General features: G+C 43.6%; 1 protein-coding gene across 7 annotated transcripts in view; it reads left to right on the plus strand.

The window, feature by feature from the left end:
- The window catches only part of LOC138749879 (synaptic vesicle glycoprotein 2B-like), a 139,939-nt gene that overhangs the window by 23,790 nt on the left and 93,039 nt on the right, over positions 1-23,110 (plus strand). For 2 of the 7 annotated variants that reach the window (XM_069911863.1, XM_069911859.1), the window contains exons 3-4: positions 2,553-2,693; positions 16,934-16,981. The exons of 2 other annotated variants lie outside the window; for them this stretch is intronic. The gene's annotated coding sequence lies outside the window, so the exon portion shown is untranslated. Of the gene's footprint in view, positions 1-2,552; positions 2,694-16,933; positions 16,982-18,775; positions 18,833-23,110 lie in introns of those variants that run through there. 3 more of the 7 variants (XM_069911861.1, XM_069911862.1, XM_069911865.1) reach the window with 3 other exon arrangements.

Here is a 23,110-nt window from a genome sequence, read left to right on the forward strand (position 1 = left end):
AAGAACAGGAAGGCATCAGAACAAAGATTGAAAAATGGCAGGGGGAGGAGTCCAGACCAACAAAAAGTGTCAATTGTATATGATGAGAGGTGAGAATTGATTTTGTCTCTGTGAAAGGAGACAGAAGAAAAAAGGGAGAGAGAGAGAGAGTTGGGGGAAAGGCAACAGAATGAATTAGAAGGGGCAGGGGTGTTTAACAGAAACCGTAGAAGTGGATGTTAATGCCATCTGGTTGGAGGGTGCCCAGATGGGTAGTGTTCCTCCAATATGTGGGTGGTCTCACTCTGGCAGTACATGAGACCGTGGTCAGACATGTCAGCAAGGTAATGGGATGGGGAATTGAAATAAGCGGCCACTGGGAGACCAACGCTTTTCAGTCTGAGCCCCGTCTCTCTGATGTAGAGGAGACCACAATGGGAGCACCGTATGCCTTTAAATTGTTGCTATCTGTCTCAGTTCCATTCCTTTTTTGAATATTTTATTTTTAATTTTTCATCAATTAAAAAACATCACACATTTTTTCATTATATACAAGCATCCACCAACTAATTTTCACCCCCCTCCTTCTTCCATCCATTCTCTTCCCCCCCCCCCCCCCCCATCCATAAAGAAAAACCCCTGAAAAGAAAAATTTAAACCAGCCACCGACTGGTCCGGCCTTATTGATCACAAAAAAATAAAGTAAGAGAGAACTAGATGTGGCCTCAGTGCTTCTCAGTCCTGTTCCTTTGTTTCTGCTTAACATCTCGATCTACACAGCTTGGAGCCAATTGACTCATCCAAGTGAGAGGACATTTTCCTTGGGGCTCATTAATTTTTTACATATGCCCTTTAGCTCTTCTGCCACACAATTGAGTTACACTCAACCAGTTCACAGCTCTGGAATATGCCAGTAAATTATAAAAGTGGACACAAAAATAAGGAAAAATGATAGAAAAGGGCACGTTATTCAGCGGTATGAATGGATGTAATGGATGAATTTATATCATTGAGCTCTCTGCAGCCTTAGATGTATTATCTTGATTGTTACTTGACTATTTGATGGTCAAGTAGTATTCTTCATTATAGAGAGACATAAATCATACAGAAAGGTCAATAAGAACAGAGGTCTCGAGAGGTGTCTGAAATTTCTCTGTGGCTAATGCTTTGCCAGATACAGTCTAAAAACATAAGTAAATCTTAAATAGGTATTTTGGTGACTTCTGAGGGAGTGCTGCACTATTGAAGATATGTTCTAAAGGCATGAAGACATGCAGCAGGCAAACAGGCCCTTCTGCTCACTGACTTCATGCTGACTATCAAACACCCATTTGTACACTAACCCTACACTAATCTCATTAATTCTTCCCACATTATTATCAATTCTACCACTCGCCGACATCACTGGGGTAAATTTCAGTATCAAATTAACCGACCAACCCACATGCCTTTGGGATGTGGAGGAGATGTCAAAGCACCCTCAAGATCTACATGTGAACACGACACAGAGAGCATCCAAGGTCTGATTGATACAATGTCGAGCAGTGAGGGAGCATCTCCACCATTGGTGCCCTGTAAACACACTGATACAATTGAAAATGTCTCTCTTAAGAGACTGTAAAACTCCCAAATGTCATATTTCCATCAGTTATTGGTCAATTTTCAACGATGAAAGTAGCCAATGCCTCATTATAATAAAAACACAATGCCAGAGAATGTCAGCAGGTAGTTTATATAGTAAAGGTAAAGATATATAACCAACATTTCAGGTTTGAGCCCTTCATCAAGGTATGAGCAAAATGTAGGCAGATATCAAACAAAAGGATGGGGGAGGGGGAGGAGAGGAGTACAGTCCCTCAGGCAGGAGGAACTAGGTAGATAAGGGAGGGCACAACAGAAACGGGAAGGGGGAGGGCTCTGTGAATGACAGGGAAGAGGGTGGAGAGCTGGAGGAAAGAAGACAGAGTGATAGGAACAGAGGGAGAACAGGGAGTGGGCTAGCTGAAACTGGAGAAGATTATGTAAATGTCATCCGATTGGAGAGTGTCCAGTTGGAAAATAAGGTGTTGCTCGCCCAGGTACTTAACCAGACTTGCTTCTATGGCCTCGTTCCCTTCCTCTCTACTTGCCTCTGCTGCCATCTTGTGCCTCATGGCTTCCAACTCTGGTTGCAGGCCTCCCAATTTAGCCCCTGCAAAATTCTGCAATGGAATGGATTTTAATCCGAAACTACCCACCCGCAGACTTTCTCCAAACCCTGAATGAGTGTTAGGGTATGATGATGCATTTCCTGGTGAGGGTGGTTTGTAAATGGAAGCAGGTCAAATGGATACAGTGCTCGCCAAATGTAGTTCACAAGGGAAAGCATTAAGATATGATTAGTCAAATCTTGATTTTTCTATCATTACAGTCCATTAAATGTATACAAATATTGTGGACTCTGCTGTATAATTACTAATTGCAGAAATCCTTTAATAATTGTTACCACTTGGATGAAAATAATTACCTTCCTGCTGTCATTACCTCGAAAAGATTACTGATTTTCTTTTGTAATTAATTTCTTTCTGGCCAAGTTAATCTTTTGAATGCTGGATCCATACGGGGAAATAAAATGAAACATCAACTGAAAACTCAACAGATTTTGAACATTGCCGAGAAAATAAAACGTGCCACTTGTTCAGAACATCTTAATTGCCACTATCTTTTCAGAGGAGGTATGTTGCTTTTGGAATCTGCCAGTCATCTGAAAATGATAAGCATTTAGCACAGTTCTAACAGAGCAGACTGTCATTAAGACAATGCAGGGGAAATATCCTGTGATAAACAAAGGGTTGAACAGAAGGATATGCAACAGAAGGAACAGAGTTGGCATTTAATGCATGATTTTCAAGGAGGACTGAAAGCGACATAAATACACTTAATCAAGGTACGATCAATAGAGGCATATGCCTGGGAACCTGTGCTCCTCTCCCTTCCTCTTCCCACCCGCCTCTCTCCCCCCCCTCCCCCCTGCTATTTTATTCAGGCACCTGTGTATATATATTGATTACACTTTGATGAAGGGCTTAAGCCCAAAACATTGGTTATGTATCTTTATCTTTATTTGACCTGCTAAGTTTCTCCGGCATTGTGTTTTAACTACAATCACAGCGTCTGCATACTTTGGTATTTCACTCCATTCAGCTGAAAAAACTGAAATCTCTTCAAGGGATCCCGGAAGAGGTTCCCCGCCTCTCTCCGAAGGGAGTTCTGTGAGAATCTCTCTCACTGCTTCCCTTCTGTCATAACTGTTGCTCTCAAACTTTATGACCGTGATCTCACAGCCCTCAACCCCTCTTCCCCCCCTCTGGCATCCCCAGCCCCTCACTTCTTTCCCCACGGTCCTGTCAACACCCTCCCTCATGCCCTCCCTCTCGTATCCACCTCTGGACCTATGCTCTTCCCCCTGTCTCTCTCCCCACCATTTTATTCAGGTGCCTGCCTACGTATACCTACCTTCATGAAGGGCTCAGGCCCAAAACATTGGTTAGCTTTAGTTTTACTATATAAAGCACAATACGTGTCCTGGTGAATTTCTCTGGCATTGTGTTTTAACTACAATCACTGCATCTGCAGACTTCCATGTTTCAATAAATTCAATAAAAACAGCTAGCACATGAGCAGCCAATACATCAGCTATTTAAAGGCTGTTGGAGACATGAACAGCCAGTACAATGGCCATTTAAACCTCGAGAGATTCAAGCAGCCATTGTACATACTATTTAAAGACCACTGCAGACATGAACAGCTAACGCAAAGGCCATTCAAACACCGTGGGAGATTGAAACAACTGGCGCACGGGCCATCTAAAGAAGAACCGCCCACGTGGATGCAGAGGAGTGGGGGGGGGGGGCAGCTTCAGGTCATTCTAAGACACTGGCCCCTGAGGCTTCCACACCCACAATGCACCTGGCCAACGTACAATCCTTGGAAAGTAAACTGGATGAACTGAGTCAGATTACAGCAGCAGAGGGATATTGGGTTTGCTTGTGATGTGCTTCAGAGATATAGCTGAATGAGGGAATTCTGGACTTGGTGATGCAGCCTGAAGGTTCTACCTTCCACCATACAGACTAGATACTGGCATCAGGAGAAACCAGAGGAGGCAGTGTTTGTGTCATCGTCAATTCGTCATAATGCACAAATGTGACGGTCGTGTCCCCGTCTTGTTCCCCTAACCTAGAACATCTGGCAATCAAGTACCGCCTATTCTACCTGCCAAGGGAGTTCACCACCATCATCCTGGTCGCAGTGTACATTCCGCCCCAGGCTAACATCAGGGTAGGGCAGGAGGGACTGAGCACTGTGGTTTAGCAGCTACGAGATAGCTTCCCAATCATTGTAGGGAACTTCAATCAGGCCAATTTGAAGAGGTCTCTGTCAAACTCACCAACGTGTTACCTGTGAAATAAGGCACCAACATACTTGACCACTGCTGCAACACCTACCAGAGAACGCCTACCCACGACCTCACTTTGATAAGTCTGCTCACTTAACTGCACTTCTCGTCCCAGCATACAAGCAGAGACAGGCCTACAACACCAGTAGTGAAGACTGTGAAGGTATAGTCGAGGGAGGTGAAGGCTCACCTGCAGGACTGCTTTGAATTGGTGGACTGTACCATATTCAAAGACTTAGCCTCAAATTTGGATGAATATACCATGACTGTCACTGACTTCGTCAAGATCTGCGTGGATGAGTGTGTGCCCATGCATACATACCATCAGTATCCCAACCAGAAGCCGTAGATGAATAAAAAAATTAGTAAACTGCTGAGGGCAAGATCGATGGCGTTTGTGATCCAGATCTCTATAGGAAGTCCAGGTATGACATGTGGAAGGCCATCCAAGCAGCAAAGAGGCAATTCCAAAGGAAGCTAGATAATCGCCGGCTATGCCAGGGATTGCAGACCATTACATGCTACAAGATGAGGACGAACACTATAAATGGCTGTGATACTTCATTACCCGATGAGCTGAACACCTTTCACTCTCACTTTGAGAAGAATTCAAAGATACTTATGAGAAGCCCTGCTGAAACTGATGACCCAGTGAGATTTGTCTCTGAGGCCAAAGTCAGAACATCCTTCAAGAGGGCAAACCCCCGCAAAGCATTAGGCCCTGATGGCGTATCTGGCAGGGTACTGAAAATCTGTGCCAATCAACTAGCCGGGGTGTACACAGACATTTTCAATTTCTTATTGCTGCAGTCCAAGGTTCCCACCTGCTTCAAAAGGAATCAATCATCCAGGTGCCCAAGAAGAACTGGGCCTCAATGATTATCACCCAGTAGCACGCTCATCTACTGTGATGAAATGCTTTGAGAGGCTGGTCATGGTTAGAATTAACTTGAACTTAAGTAAAGATCTGGACCCACTGCAATTCACCTACTATCACAATCACCCCACAGCAGATGCAATATCACTGGCTCTCCATTGAGCTCTGGATCACCGCGACAACAGCAATATGTACATTAGGCTACTCTTCATCGACTACAGTTAAGTTTGCAACATACTTTCATACCCTCTGGTGGTCAAGAAGCTACAAACTCTAGGCCTCTGTACCACCCCCCCTCCCACCCCCCGCAACTGGATCCTTGACTTGCTTCTCAGAAGACAACAGTCAATACAAATCAGAAACAACATCTCCTCCTCACTGCCAATCAACACAGTTGCACTTCATGACTGTGTGGCTTGAGCACAATTTAAATACCTTCTGCAAATTTGTTGATGACACCACAGTCATCGGCAGAATCACAGATGGCAATAATAAAGTGTACAGGAAGAAGATAGATCATCTAGTTGAGTGGTGCCACAACTCAACTTTGCGCTCAATGTTAACTAAACTAAGGAGATGATTGTGAACTTCAGGAAGGGGAAATCAGGAGAACACAATGTAGTCCTCAAGGTCAAGAGCCTCAGGCTCCTCTCTGAGAAAGACTCAGACCACCTGGTTCAGGAATAGCTGCTACCTCTCCACCATCAAACTTCTCAACAACCAACTCAATCATTGACTCATTTAAAGGACTTTTATTTTTGCCCTTTATTGATTTTTTTCCTCTCTGTATTGCAGTTTTTTAAATACTTGTTTACGTGTGTGTGGCATACAGGTTTTTTTTGCACTACCAATAAGTGGTGATTATGCCTGGCCTGCATATGTCATATGAACTCTGACAATAAATCTGAAATCTGATTTGTCCTGGGGCATCCATGTTGATGCATTCTTGAAGAAGGCTCGCCAGTGGATATACTTTTTGAGGAGTTTAAGGAGATTTGGTATGTCACCAAAGATTCTTGCAAATTTCCACAGGTGTACTGTGGAGAGTATTCTGACTGGTTGCCAATGCACCTCCATATCAGACGACAGAGAGTTGTGAACTTGGTGAGTGCCATCCTGGTCATCAGTCTCCACTCCATTGAGGGCATCTACAAGAGGTGGTGTCTTAAGGAAACAGCCTCAATTCTCAATAACCCAGCCCATGCCCTTTTCACACTACCACCAATGGGAAGGAGGTTAACCTTCAAAGACGAGCACCCAGCCGCACAAGGACAGCTTCTTCCCCTCTGTTTTCAGATTTCTGAATGGTCAGTAAAGAACAGACACTGCGACTTTCTCTTATTTTTCAACAGAATTATTTATTATTAAATGTAATTTTATAGCAATGTAGTAATGCTGCCACAAAACATCAGATTTCTTGACATGTTCATGACAAATAAATTCTGATTCTTCTAAATTCTCATTGGCACCATTTGAGTTCAATGGTTTATTTCAGCACTGCAAATTCATGTATTGTTGAGAAATATCAACCCTGTTTCATCCAATAAGTACATTAATAACAAAGCTTTGAGATCTAGGGAGATTACTCCATTTCCTTCACAAGCTGACTTTCAAGACATAAATTCAACTAGAAAGCTGTGAAGTTGAATCTTTTTCCACATCTAATAATTTTGCCAAGTTCCCTGGCCTTGCACTTGAATCCTTCAAGGGTGGTGCAAAATGGAAGCAAAGTCTTGGAGTAAATGCTAAGGGGAGTTACTGATGTAAAATCAGCCGGGGTGTACACAGAATGGAAAGAGGGGGAAGTTAGACTCAGTTCTTATCAATGGAGAGGAGGTTACAGTGAGATTTAATGGATGTGTTGAAAATGATGAACATTAATGGGGTAGCTAAAGAAGACTGGATATTGGAAGGGGAAGCAGAGGGTGTAGATTCAAAGTAGTTTCCAAAAAAAGGAATGTAAAAGAGGGATAGTTTTACTCATCAGTCTGATGCAGAGCAAGTTCTAAGAAAGGTGCTTGAATCATATTTAACAGCAACTTTGAGAAGAGATTGAGTGTTTAGACCAGTGGCATGCTAGCCTTGTCATCAGGAAATTGAACAAAACAAAAAGGCCCTTTATCTCCATGAAGCAATCCACAAACTTAGTGTTGAAGGGGACCTGAGGTTGCTTGAAAACAAACACGAATACAGCTGCAAAAACAATTAAAAAACTTTGCAAAGCATGAGAACTCTGTTACAGCAAGAAGCATTGCTACAAGCAGCTCGTCTTACCCCAAGAGAGTCTGCCTCATGGCTTGCAGGTTGCTTATTTATACAGATAAATTTCTGGTTTTTCCAGAACATTCAAACAGACTCCTCCATATAAGTACGTTTCTTAGAATTCTCTTGGGATTTGTTAATCAGGGTCAAGTCGCTGATCCCAGTGGTTAATAATCCTTTACTACCTTACCAAATAAGGAGTTGTTCTTCTTTCACCTTGCTGAATTATCAAAATATATCATGGAATGTTCTCTGCTCCATTATTTTGGTTACTACTTTAAAACTTACATTCTCAATTGACCCATGAAGTAAACTTCAGACATGGTAACAGGACCTGGAACTACAGTGGGTGAAGGTTCATGATCCAACATCTCTGTTTTATGATTCAGTCAACTCCCCCAATCTGTAATAGATCTGTAGTGCCTCAAGCAAGGCATTTACTGCATGCCTAATTCTCTTGAAACCCTCTGGGATCAGTTGAAGACTACCATACTGCAATCCACTGAAGAGGTACTGGGCTTCTCCTCCAGGAAAAACAAGGACTGGTTTGACGAAAACAGCCAGGAAATCCAGGAGCTGCTGGCAAAGAAGCGAGCTGCCCACCAGGCTCACCTTACAAAACCGTCCTGTCCAGAGAAGAAACAAGCCTTCCGTCGCGCATGCAGCCATCTTCAGCGCAAACTCCGGGAGATCCAAAATGAGTGGTGGACTAGCCTCGCCAAACGAACCCAGCTCAGCGCGGACATTGGCGACTTCAGGGGTTTCTACGAGGCTCTAAAGGCTGTGTACGGCCCCTCACCCCAAGTCCAAAGCCCGCTGCGCAGCTCAGACGGCAAAGTCCTCCTCAGCGACAAGATCTCCATCCTCAACCGATGGTCAGAACACTTCTAATCTCTTTTCAGTGCCAACCGCTCAGTCCAAGATTCCGCCCTGCTTCAGCTCCCTCAACAGCCCCTAAGGCTAGAGCTGGATGAGGTTCCCACCCTGGATGAGACATATAAGGCAATCGAACAACTGAAAAGTGGCAAAGCAGCAGGTATGGATGGAATCCCCCCAGAAGTCTGGAAGGCTGGCGGCAAAACTCTGCATGCCAAACTGCATGAGTTTTTCAAGCTTTGTTGGGACCAAGGTAAACTGCCTCAGGATCTTCGTGATGCCACCATCATCACCCTGTACAAAAACAAAGGCGAGAAATCAGACTGCTCAAACTACAGGGGAATCACGTTGCTCTCCATTGCAGGCAAAATCTTCGCTAGGATTCTACTAAATAGAATAATACCTAGTGTCGCCGAGAATATTCTCCCAGAATCACAGTGCGGCTTTCGCGCCAACAGAGGAACTACTGACATGGTCTTTGCCCTCAGACAGCTCCAAGAAAAATGCAGAGAACAAAACAAAGGACTCTACATCACCTTTGTTGACCTCACCAAAGCCTTCGACACCGTGAGCAGGAAAGGGCTTTGGCAAATACTAGAGCGCATCGGATGTCCCCCAAAGTTCCTCAACATGATTATCCAACTGCACGAAAACCAACAAGGTCGGGTCAGATACAGCAATGAGCTCTCTGAACCCTTCTCCATTAACAATGGCGTGAAGCAAGGCTGTGTTCTGGCACCAACCCTCTTTTCAATCTTCTTCAGCATGATGCTGAACCAAGCCATGAAAGACCCCAACAATGAAGACGCTGTTTACATCCGGTACCGCACGGATGGCAGTCTCTTCAATCTGAGGCGCCTGCAAGCTCACACCAAGACACAAGAGAAACTTGTCCGTGAACTACTCTTTGCAGACGATGCCGCTTTAGTTGCCCATTCAGAGCCAGCTCTTCAGCGCTTGACGTCCTGCTTTGCGGAAACTGCCAAAATGTTTGGCCTGGAAGTCAGCCTGAAGAAAACTGAGGTCCTCCATCAGCCAGCTCCCCACCATGATTACCAGCCCCCCCACATCTCCATCGGGCACACAAAACTCAAAACGGTCAACCAGTTTACCTATCTCGGCTGCACCATTTCATCAGATGCAAGGATCGACAATGAGATAGACAACAGACTCACCAAGGCAAATAGCGCCTTTGGAAGACTACACAAAAGAGTCTGGAAAAACAACCAACTGAAAAACCTCACAAAGATAAGCGTATACAGAGCCGTTGTCATACCCACACTCCTGTTCGGCTCCGAATCATGGGTCCTCTACCGGCACCACCTACGGCTCCTAGAACGCTTCCACCAGCGTTGTCTCCGCTCCATCCTCAACATCCATTGGAGCGCTTACATCCCTAACGTCGAAGTACTCGAGATGGCAGAGGTCGACAGCATCGAGTCCACGCTGCTGAAGATCCAGCTGCGCTGGATGGGTCACGTCTCCAGAATGGAGGACCATCGCCTTCCCAAGATTGTGTTATATGGCGAGCTCTCCACTGGCCACCGTGACAGAGGTGCACCAAAGAAAAGGTACAAGGACTGCCTAAAGAAATCTCTTGGTGCCTGCCACATTGACCACCGCCAGTGGGCTGATATCGCCTCAAACCGTGCATCTTGGCGCCTCACAGTTTGGCGGGCAGCAACCTCCTTTGAAGAAGACCGCAGAGCCTACCTCACTGAAATAAGGCAAAGGAGGAAAAACCCAACACCCAACCCCAACCCACCAATTTTCCCCTGCAACCGCTGCAATCGTGTCTGCCTGTCCCGCATCGGACTTGTCAGCCACAAACGAGCCTGCAGCTGACGTGGACTTTTTACCCCCTCCATAAATCTTCGTCCGCGAAGCCAAGCCAAAGAATTCTCTTGACAAGTTAGTTGTGATCAACCTGATAATAAATTGTGTGGAAACTTAACTGTTTATATTTAAGAAATTATGTATGGTCTAGACCATATTCAGATAAATTCATACTATTTATTTATTTATTTATATCAAATAAAATAGGTATGCTATATTACACATGATTGCCTTTAACCTTCGATAAGAGAGACAAAGATATGCCATTAGCTTGCACGGTGCCCCTTACTGTACGAGAGAAAGAGAAGTAAAATAAATTCACTTCAAGTCACTGAACATCAGCAGATTCGCATCCATCACTCCCACTGCCTCTGTGGCCGCAAAAGACTTCAGTTTAAACTATCAGCAGCCCGAGCCCAGATCCAAACCTCCGACATGATGAGGAAGCCTTCAGCACTCTCTCAAATCTCAGTCCGATACCTGGTTCTCATGAGCCAGTCTCCTGCAGCCTGCTGCAACTCCTTTGACCCCAAGTCGCCAGCAGCCCACAGCCTGTGTGGGTTTCTCGGCCGAAAGTTGCAAATATCTCAAGCCTGTGTGTGTTCTTCAGTTGCAGAGCCCGGGGAGGCGTGACAAGTAGGAAGAAGACGTGTGAAACCACCTCTCCCCAGCTGAATAATTAATACCCGAAAAATAGAGATATTCGAAATCTTTAAAACTTTTTCTGATAAAGTTTAAGTATCAAGCATAGCAATAATGAAGAAAATAAAAGGCCAACCTGGGAAGAAATTACATTTGAAAAGAGCTGTAAATGCAGAAGAACTGAGGTCTACGTTTCAGAAGGATCCACGAGTTTCGAGCACTGAAGCTCTGAAGATGCAGAGGATCACCCAGGCGAGGTTCTCTATTACACTGGCGCCCTCCTTGCGTTTGAAAATGCACGATGGCACTGGTGCGGCGAGTCCCACTTCGGAGTGGGGGACGCGAGCGTGACACGGAATATGCACCCGAGGAGGTTGGGGAGCACGGGGGAGAGCGCTCCGTACACGATCGCAAGCACGTTGGAGCAGCCGGCGGTGTGACAACCGCTGGTGCAGAGTTGGAGGAACTACGCCCTTGGGCCCTGACCGAACTGGGCATGCGTGGTGAATCGCGCACGCGCACCACTCCCGACCGGGCCCAGGCTGCGGGAATGACCGGCATCCACTTGGCCAATGATGTCAACCTGGTTTGGGGGGGGGGGGGTGGAATTCAGACTCACAGCCAAGTGGCACGAGTGGAGATGGTTACTGTGGAACAAGAAGAGGAAGAAGAAAAGCTGATAACGATGGAGGAAGAAGAGGAAGCAATACAGCAAGCTGCAAGAATTATTGAAAGTAGGCCTCAGGGATTTAAATCCCCTCCATTACAAACTTTTAAAGCTTCAGTTGCTGAAGGGGGATGCTACTGTTTTGTTGTCAGAAGATTTCATGCATAGAATGGATAATATGGCAATACAAGTTACGCAGGGTTTTATGGATAATAAGATTCAACTGACTGAATTAAGAGGGAAATGGCTAATATATATGAAAATTGTCTACAATTTAAAAAGATGTTAATGTCTAAGAGCGGTAGACACAGTGCACGATGAATTGAAAGAAATTAAAGGGGCATTTCACGATTGCACCGACAAAGTGGAAAGATATACGGAAAGGATGGACTTTGTGGAACATTGTATTACAGGCTGGGATGTGCAAAAATGAGAATTTATGAAGAAAATTTATTCAATGGAAAATCAGAGTTGGCGTAATAATGTTAAGATATTAGGACTGCCGGAGGATATAGAAGGAACAGATCCAGTGAAGTTTTTTCGGAAATGGATACCCGAAATTTTGGGAGAGGATGTGTTTCCAGAAGGGCTGGAGTTGGATAGAGCACATAGGGCGATAAGGTGAAAACCTTTTCCAGACCAGCCTCCTCGAGCGGTTCTTATTTGATGTTTGTGGTATCAAGATCGTGAGATGATTTTACGTCTTGCAGTGGATAAGGCTCGCCAAAATCAGGGACCTTTGGTGGTCCAGGGTAATAGATTGTTTTTTTTAAAATCCCGTTTTGAGTCAGAATATTATAAGGAGTCAAAAGGAATTTAATCCAACAAAGGCGGTGTTATGGAAGAAGGGTTACAGATTTCCTTTTAGATACCCAGTTGTATTGAAAGTGTTTTCTGGCTCAGTTGTTTGAGGATGAGAATGATGCTTTAACATTTGCTAACTCTTTACCAAATAATCCAAATAGTTCTCAGTTACAGAAACAGCTGAAATCGCAGGGCTCCTCAAAGAAGAATGGGAATGGAAATGGAAGGAAGAATTTGGAGGAACAGAAATTGTTTGAGATTGATGATAATGATCAAGTTTCTGGTGCCATGAAATCTGTGGGATGAATGTCTGATGATGGAAAAGTTTTTTTTTATTGAACTATCAGCCGGGGCTGGGGGGGAGGTGGTGGACGACTCTAAACTTCCGAAGTCGTCTGCCACTCGTGGTGTTGACCACACCCGGTTAATAGAGGGGGGACCACTTAAGTGTTTTTTTTAATTTTACATAGAAAGGGATTTTTTTAATATATTGATAGTTTTAGGGTTTTTTTAAGGAGCTTATATTTTGTGTAAGAGTTTGTTGTGTTGCATGCCATTTTGAAGGGAACAATGAGTAACTTGAATTCTGCGACATTTAATGTTAAAGGGCTTAATCATCCGATAGAAAGGAAGCGTGTATTGGACTATATCAAGAAGATGAAGGCTGCCATTGCATTTTTACAAGAGACTTATCTAACTGAGAAAGAACATTTGAAGTTGAAACAGGATTGGGTTGGACATGTGATAGCATCTTTTTTTAATTCTAAAGCTCGAGGTGTAGCAATTTTGATACATAAAAAAGTGCCATTTATTTTGGAATCTTTTTCTGCTAATGCAAGTAGAGTCTTGTAAAATATTTTCAGAAGCTTGGGCTTCGATGAATTTGTATTCACCAAATGAAGACGATGTAGAATTTGTTATTGATACATTTTTGTACTTGAACCAATCAAATGAGAATATTATAATGGGAGGGAACTTTAACTGTTGCTTGGATCCATTGTTGGATAAATCTCCAAAAATTGTGAAGGAAACTAAAATGGCGAAAAGAATAACTGGGTTGAAGGGGGATTTAAATTCAGCAGAAATATGGAGACGGATGAATCCAACCGAAAAAGATTTTTCATTATGCTCTACTTGTCGTGATTCATTTTCAAGAATAGATTTTTTTTTTGCAATGTAGAATTGGACAGGCAGAATATAAGAGTAGAAGCTGGTCTGACCATTCAGTCGTAGAGCCCCTCACTGGTACGGGGGCGGGGGAGTACTCTCCCTGTTACTGGTGCCCTGCACCAGCCTGCTGGTCCCCCAGAGCCTGCAACCCCCTGTTGGCTGCTGCTGTACACAGGTACTGGCATCTTGGGCCATCAATGGACAATCTTTCTCATTGAGCTTTTATAGATTTGACATCAGAAGTTGCTCAGTTATGATGTCTTTTGGGAAATATTTCGATAATGTTGAGGCCACCAGTGAGAAGACTATACCAGACAACTGATAACCCTTGAATAAAATGCAGGGAATACTCAGCATCTGTGGAAAGAGAGAGATAGAGAGTTAACATTTCTGACTGATGACCAGAGCTCCAACTTTAATTTGGATTTCCAGCAACTGCAGCATTTTAGATTTGGTCTCTAGTATACCTTGCTTGATCGCAAGAATAACAGTGAAGATCGATGTGTGCGTAGAGGCACAGGGCAAGCCACAGGGTAAACCGACGAGGCAAGAGAGCATTCTCTTGCCATCTGCAACTTCCTGCAGCACAGAGCAGAGAACAGAAACTTGCTTTGAACATATTTTTCACCCTGACTGAACACATAATTTAAACAGCACAAAACAGTTTGTTCTATAAAGCATAATGCTTTACAAGGTCAATCCATTATCCGTGCTCAGAGAGAAAATTAACCCAATGGAGGCAAAATGAGCAGAGTCTAACAGAGTAAAAACACAATGCTGGTAAAACAGGGTACTTTTTGTAGCAAATATTATGATATATAACCAATGTTTCGGGATTGAAGGTATGAGCACAATATCGTCAGGTATCCGGACAAAATGTTGACAAACGGGGAGGAGCAGTCTCACAGACAGGAGGAAATAGGTGGATAGGGAGAGAGGGCACAGCAGCAAATGGAGGGGGGGGGGGAAATGGAGAGGGAAAGGGGTGGAGAGCTGGAAGAAAGAGATAGAGGGATGGGGAAGAGAGGGACAATGGTGAGTGGGCTAGCAGACACTGGTAATGGTAATGCCATCCAGTTGGAAAGAGCCCAGACAGAATATTTGGTGTTGCTCTTCCAATTTACTGGTGGCCTTGGTCTAACACTGCTTTGTTTAGCATATAGACCTTTGACTCCCAATACAGATGGAAACAACTTGGGCTTACCTCATTGCAAACAATTACTTCCATTCTGTCAGGGAATTAGGCTGTTACTGATGAGGATAGCACTTACTGAAAATCCTGACTTCTGGTGGTGCAGAGCTGCTTCCTTGAGCTAGTGTGGTCCATTTGGTGAATGCCATAGGATTTTACAATGTGAAAGGTACAGCAAATCCAGTCAGAATTTTGCATGATTTGAAGGAGAAGCTAATGTTTCCATTGACCTTCCACATAAGTGCTTGATCCGTATTTGTTCCTATGAACTCGAAAATCTGCACCAAATTCCAAGGCCTGAAGTGGAAGAATCAGGGAAACAAGTTTAATGTCACACACAATGCACAGATGCACCAAAATTCTTACTTTCTGCAGCCAAACAGATTTAATACTTTTCAGGACCAAGGAAGGTGTTACAACAGTGTGGAGCTCAATGGTTATAAATTATTGTGGAAGAAATGCACTTTGGACTCAAGCTGCACCACTGTATTTTCATTGAAATAAATGTTTCATTGCTCAGTTGCCTATAAGATGCTTGAGCACTTTAACTACTTGCAAATAAAATCATCTTTCTAGGAATCTAATCTCTGAGCAGTAACATTCAAGGCTTTCAAAGTGAGAGACTACAAAAGCAAACCTGTCACTCAAAGGCTGGTCATTATCAGACTATTTTTCATCAGATGTAATAGCCCATTTTCAGAGCAGAGATGACAAGGAGAACCAGACTCTGGTCCATGTGAATACAACAAAGAGGTCTGTACATTGGGGCCAGAACTGGACCGTGGGGTTTAAGAGATCTGGCTTGTGTCTGTGACATCAATGATGAAATGGACATCTCAGCAATGATTCACATGAGTCTTCCACGATCAGGAGGAGGAAGGCTCACTTAACAAGCACCATCATTTTACGTCTTTGCCGTTTGCCTGACGAACAATTCTGAAATTCAAACAGGAAGACTAAAGCATAGCTGTGTAATTGTGCAATCCCTTTCACTGCATTTTCCATTGTTATTATATTCCCCCCCCCCCCCCAGTTAATTGCCTGTGCACAATACCCAATACCCAGATGTAATGTTTGTTTCCATAGGAAAAATAGTGTTGCATTGTGTGCAATGCAGTCAAAGTTTAATATTGCAAAGAAGGTAATGCCTTCCTTCAGCACTTGGACAAGGAGAACACTCTCATTGAGGGCAGGTATTTCTCTGTTGATTACGCAGTGGCTATCATGTCAGTCAGTGGGGATCAACTCCAGATAGGAGTTGTGTCTGATGAAAAGGACTTGCTTGCCAATCTGTTAACAGGCTTAGCAACAAGCTCAGGTTCATTCCCATTACCTTGCAAACCACTTACAAAATCATAATCCAGTGAAACATACCTTAATTTGGTAGGTGACCATCTCGAAGTGTAAATTTAATTTAACTGAAAAGAAAGCAGAATAGTTGATAAGTCAAACAAAAATGCACTGATCTATATTTAGGAAGCAGCTTGCATTGCCTGCATAATCCTCTTTCAATGACTTATCCAGCCATAGGACTAAGCAGCTTTACGCCTATATAAGAGTTGCACTCTTCGTAATGATATATTGGACTCTACCAAGTATGCAAAATTATCAGGTACTCTGAAAAATACAATCTGCTTTGCCCTCATTTGGCAATTGCATGAAGAATTAAATGATTAAGTTTTCTCCTTCCCGTGAACAAACTGAGGAAAGGCTGAGAAGGAACCTTGCTGGAGCAATCAAACTGCAGAGTCATCTCTGGCCCTCTTGCTGACTACGTTGGAAAATGCTTTTGTCAAATTAGAGTGAAGCAGTGCAGAAATACAACTGCAGGGCCTGCAATTAAACTTTGTTTGGAAGCCCAACAGTTAATGAGAGACTATTACTGATGGCAGTGAAGCCTTCACACTTCTCGGATTTGAGGAATAACTTGATGGAAATGAATCCACTAAAGATAAAGTGCAGTACAGTAAAAAAATCTCATTAAACATATTTCTTATTTGGATTGGAGAGAATAAGGTGTTTTTTTTCATCCGTGATCAATCTATTGAGCCTCCCCAAACTACCCTCACCATCAAAAAAATCTGTATGAACTATTAAAATATCACTTTTGTCCAGCTCAAACTGCAACTGTGAATGTTTTTAAATCTTTTATATTTGTTATCTCTTTCTCTATGTCCTGGCGCATCATAGCATACTATTGTTGCTGATCTGTCTTACGTTACAGTATGGCTGCTGCAGGTAAGAAATTTGGTGCATTTGTACATTGTACTTAAGTATATGACAATAAACCTTAATGCTATAAAGTTGATTTTGAGAGATTTGAATTTACACCTAGCTCAGAAATGAAATATTTTTTTTTAAATTTGTTTGTTTATTTGTTTCTATATATCTGTTCCAAATATTTCTTAGCAATCACTGCACATTGGGGGCTTTGTCTTCAGTTAATGTAAACCATGTTTGATGTTCATTAAGCATCACTGCCATTTTTCATTTCACTTCAAGTCAAAGGAGTGGGATGCAGGAGGAGTGGAATGAACAGCCAAACCAATGTTTCGTCTTATGTTCTTATCTTTCTTCTCTCTCTGAGAACAGATCCTGTCCAGAGTGGAAATATTGGGAATAAAAGCAAAAAAGAAGCCAGAAAGTCTCAGCAAGCCAGGCAGCATATGAGAAAAATGAAGCTAGTGTTCTTACCAATGTACCTTTTCATCCCAGGGATTAGTATTGGAAGATCCACAAAATGGGTTGTAAACTGAGACAAGAAAGTTCCACACTTTACTACTGATCTGATAAGAAAAACTCTATGCAGTGCTTTTCATGACCTTTGGGCATTCTGAAACCATTGTTGACCATGTTGTAATCTTAGATTACCTTCTTCTCTGTCCACTCTACCACTGATTCTGGAGTCACCCACCAATGTACTAACTATATCAACAACATAATATGGATGATGAACAAAAGTAGACTAAGCACAGATCCCTGTATTACACCATTTGTCCCAGGCTTCCAATCTGTATAACAACCACCCTGACTCTGACTCCTACCATCCAACACAGTTCTGTATCTAAGTCGGATAATTGTGGAGCATTAATCAGTAGCTCACTGGAAAATAGGAATGATAACATTTAGACCCATTAACCATGTTTTAGAAATGTGACCAGAATATTGCAAAAGATAGGAAAATATTGGAAGCATTGATCCTAATTAAAGGCAGAGACATATTCATTTGTTTTTTTTTAGTGTTCTTTTTTATTCTCCAGAATGATTTTTTTTTTGGTTGTCCCTTTCTCCTCTTCCTCACCCACTCTCTGATACAATCCCTCATCAAATAATGGTAGGCGATAGGTCTGAATACTGGATATTGACAAACACAATCCCACCCCGCAATCAATGCGATCTACCAGGATCATTGAAGAGGTCACATCAAATCATTGAGGACCCCTTCCACTCCACGCACAGCATCTTTTAGCTGCTCCGTCAGGAAAGAGATACAGGAGTATGTATCAGAGCCCATACCACTAGGCTGAGGAACAGCTTCTTTCCACAGGGAGAATGCTGAATGACCAAAGAAACAGCTCACACTAACGATCTAAGACTTCCATATGCACAAAGCAATCTTTATTGATTTATTTGTGTAGATGAAATACTTGTCCTGCACACATATTGTTTGTCTGTATGTGTGCATTGTCTGGTTGTGTGCATGTTTTGCACCGAGGTCTGTAGAACGTGATTTCGTTGGGTGGTTCTTGTACAATCAGATGAAAATAACTTGACACAATTGATATTATTGAGGTAAAGTGGAAAATAATTTGAATAGTGATGCCAATAAAATGACAAGCACATATGGACACATTTGCCCATCGTGTGTTCCGTGTGGAAACTAAAAGAGGGTGAGGTGATTTTCTCTTGTGGCTTAATAAGCAAATTCTCAGTGTGCTTCTGAGCTATTCTGGGCCTGAACCCTATTGGGTTGCATCTTGTTTATGTTAACTCAGTTTGGTTTCTTCTATTAGGAGTATAATTGAAAAGAAGCAATCAACAAAAGCTTCCAATTTATTCGCTTTCATACTCCAGTCAGCCAAGCTGAGGGTATGTGAATTTAGTTACACAAAATACTGGAGAAACTCAGCAAGTCACACAGTGTTCTATATGTGGGGAAGATAAAAAAAATACTTAACCAACATCTTGGGCCTGAGCACTTCATCAAGGTGTGAGCAAATAAAAGCATGAAGGTTCCCGAATAAAATAGTAGGGGGAGGAGCACAGGCAAGAAGTCACAGGTGGAGATGGGTGATAGGCCACAAGAGAAAATAGCTGGGAAGCGATAGAGATAGGAGATATCTCTCTAAAAGAAGAAGGATGTGAATATTGATGTCACACAAGATAATGCGAGAATGTACCATAATCAAGGAGTATGCCAATAAGATGTAGACAAAGGGGAAAGTATGGCTGTCTACTTAAACTTACATCGATAATGATTTCTGAAAATGATTGATTCTGCATCATGTGTCTGCCAAGAAACATGTTTTGCTGTGACATTGCTGTGGAGGACATTTATTCCCAATAGCCCCTGCAACAGTTTAATTTGCCATGATTTGTGACCATTGTAAGTGCAAGCCTGTTTTTTCCTGCAGTTTTCTCACCGACTGAATTTGCAATGGGATTTGTCAGCTGGAAATCAATGAAAGATTTTCTCTCTGCATAAGTCATAAGCCATTTTTGTTGAGAAATTATTTTTCCTTTTGTAGGACCATGAGTGTTGTGTAGTTATGTTAGAGAATGGCAGACTCCTTTAAAATTCATTGAAACCATGAATTAATTCTGAGGTAGGGTACCTCCATATACTGCATCTGGTAATACACACTACAATTATATTTCTTTCTTAACCCTCTGTCCCCTTCCCTTATCATCACTCAGCTCCTTTCTTCCTCCTCCCACCTGTACCTGCCTATCAGCTGCTAGCCTGTGCTCCTCCCCTCCCCCATCTTACTTTGGCGTTTGTCTCAATTTTGGCACTCCTGAAGATGGGGTCGGGCCCAAGATATTGTCAGACTGGATGTTGTGTGACCTGCAGAGTTTTCCCTGCACTTTTGTGTATCGTATAGCTCCCCCTTGTTATGTAACCAAAGACTCAAAAATTCTGACTGGTTGCATCACTGTCTGGTCCCAATGCACAGCAAGGAAGAGGCAACAGAGAATTCAGAACTCAGCCATTAAGGATATTTACAAGAGGTGGTGTCTCTTTTTTAGTCTAGATATTAAACACAGTGATAGGCCCTTCCAGCCCACGAGCCCCTGCCCCCCAAATGCACCAATTAACCTACAGCCCCTCTATGTTTTAAAACCCATGCAGACATGGAAAGAATGTACAAAACCTTTACAGGCAGTACCAGATTCGAATCTGAATCACTGGGACTGTAATAGAGTCATGCCAATTACTATGCTAACCAGCCACCCAACTGTTTTGTCAGATGAATATCAAGGAAGGAATCTCCAAAAGTCAAATTTAACACAGGTTGGTTCTGAGTGTGTCTGGCCTGGGACAGTTGTAATGCAATTGTTGTCCCCTTCATTCAGCTTCATCCTTTTTGCAATCAGGTCAGAGTTTTAACACTGGCTGCTGGCAACTTGTGGCCAAAGGACACACACAAATGCTGCAGGCTGCTGGTGACTTGCGGTCAAAGGGCTCATATCAGTCAGCAGGCTGCTGGAGACTGGCTCATGGGAACCAGGGTTTGAGAAGAAGTCGACAAAAAGAGCTCCTGAAGGGCCTCGAGTGCTGAAAAGTTCCTATTTGCAGCAGAGGTTTGGATGAGGAACAGGAATCCGTGGTTGCAGAGGCTGAGGGAGCACTGGACACTCAACATCTCTGAAGAGACTCTCGAGTGGGATGGTTAGCAGAGCAGTTAAGGCACCAGTGACGGTTTTTATATTCTCCCATGTCTGATGGGGCCCCTCAGGATGCTCTGGTTTCCTCCCACTCTTCAAAACACAACAGGGCTTGTAGGTTAATTTGCGTTTTTGGGCAGCATGTGCTTGTGGGCTGGAAGGGCCAGTTCCAGTGCTATAAGTTTAAACGTAAAAAAAGAACTATTATTGGGTGCACTGGGCAATGCTAAAGGTGGCTCTTTGTTTGCCTTTATGGCAGGCAAAAGTTGACATATATCATGTATATTACATATTTTGTATTATTACATGACAATAAGGGAATATTGACCCATAATCTAAACTGTCACATCTCTGCCCCTTAGAAGATTTATGTTTGCCTTGAACCTAATGATCTGTAAAAGTATAAATGTTGGCTTAGGTGGTAAATGGAGCAGTTAAGACCCCACTACCAATCATTTGTTTGAAGATGTCATGTAATGGACTGCACTTCCTGAGAAGACTGAAGCAGGCCACCATCCTGTGAACCTTCTACAGGAACTCTATCGATAGCATCCTGGCATGGTACAGTTGCTGCAGAGGAATAGATCCAGGGGTCAATCCACAGGACCAAAAGAGTGGCAGAGAGCATCACCGGAGTCTCCCTCCCCCTCATTGACTTGATCTACTAGGGTCGAGGGCTTGCAAAAACATTGAGGGCTCCTTCCACCCTGGGCACAGCATCAGGTATATCAGAGCCAGCACCCACCACCAGGTTGAGGAACAGCTTCTTTCCAAAGGCAGTGAGAAATCCGAAACTCCAATATTCAGGAAACAATATTTATTTATTTATATGACTATTTGTCCTGTGTATGTATTGTTTGACTGTGGGTGTGTTATGTTGGGTTGTGTGTCTGCATGTTTTGCACCGAGGACCAGAGGACTCTCTTTCATCAAGTTGTACTTGTTCAATCAGATGACAATAAACTTGACTTGACTTGAATCTAAAATAATTAAAACAACATACTGTTGTTGGGGTTCAGAAGAAGGGGGATGTCCCTCCACGGATGCTGCCTGACTGCTGAGAATTCCCAACAACATCTGCTTTTATGGTAGATTTCCAGCATTTTGAAGTTTCTGTTTTGCTTCCCAGGGATAAACCAAAGTCTGCACTTCTCGCTGCCAATGTGCAGCACCTTGGCCCAACATTTCCCGTGGCGGTGGGCGAGTCAATCCAATGCGTCCACACCCGCCGTCTGGAGGGCAACGCTCATGATTAAATATCGGGGCGGACTCGATGGGCTGAATGGCCTATTTCTATTCCGATGTCTTATGCCACTTTCAAAGGTGAGCGCCGAATCTTGCCAATCCAGCACATCACGGGTCGGGAGAAACGACATTGCAGTATTTCCCTGCTGTCCGCCCGGCTGGAAAGGGGTTAAAGCTGAACCAGCCCCTCATTATTATTTGAGTTCTGTCAACACGTTGGCTGACAGCGTCCTCGATCAGCGATTTATCTTCTTGGACCACTTGCTTGCATCCTCTGCTCCGCTGTCTCCTCCTCCCGCTCCTCCTCCTCCTCCTCCTCGGCTCTGGCTTGCGGTGTTCACCGGGCGGTGCAGACTCCGCAGTCCGGGACTGGAATCGCAGCTGGACTTGGCCCGACAACACATCGACTACTCGACCATTTTGAAACGCCTGCCATCGTGTTTCTTGCGGTGAGTTCGCAGGTGCCTCGCCGACTCTCTTGTACCCACCCCGAGATCTATTGGCGTTGCCATCAGCAAAACTCGCAGGAGTTAGACTGAAGGATGCTAACTTGTGCGCGGTCTGAGTAAAATGGTCAATGAATTTCAGAAGCTGACACTGGTCGAGATTTGTTAGAAAATGTTGTAGCGCTGCATGCTGCGATGCGTTTCAGACCAGCTGAAACGGGAGGTGGAAATCCCTTGCTTTGTCTGCGGAACGGTGCTCGTGGTTACCTGCTGATCTGGAGACATCAGGGGTCAGATGAAGTTCTCTTGTGGGAAGGAGTCGCTGCTATCCTTACTAGGCTCACGACCCTGTGCGGTGGAGAATGTGGGGAGCTAGTTATTCTAAATGTTCCCCCCCCCCCCCAATAAACTTTAGTCACAATTTAAAAAATTTAAATCCGTTTAATCTTTACACACCCTTAGTGTCATATCCCCCTACATTTCCATCAATGTATGGATGTGACTTTTCGTTCTCTATTTAGCACCATTGCCTCCAATGTGGAACATGGTCATTATTTCCCCCCTCTGTTGCTTCCCCTCGGTCTCAGCCCCTCAATGCCCTGTCATGAGAGGACTCTCGACTGTGGTCCTTCTTCACAGCACCCTGCCTGTGCCAAGCCTCAGTGCTTCCCTCAGCACGTACTCCTGCAGCCTGGAATGTGCCATTCAGCAGCATTCCTTCACGAACATCTCTGTGTGTGCTGGAAGACCAACAGGTTTCGGGCAGACCAGAGGGCATCTTTCATTG

The sequence above is a fragment of the Narcine bancroftii genome, chromosome 14 (genome assembly GCF_036971445.1).
Source record: "Narcine bancroftii isolate sNarBan1 chromosome 14, sNarBan1.hap1, whole genome shotgun sequence".
Taxonomy (NCBI): domain Eukaryota; kingdom Metazoa; phylum Chordata; class Chondrichthyes; order Torpediniformes; family Narcinidae; genus Narcine; species Narcine bancroftii.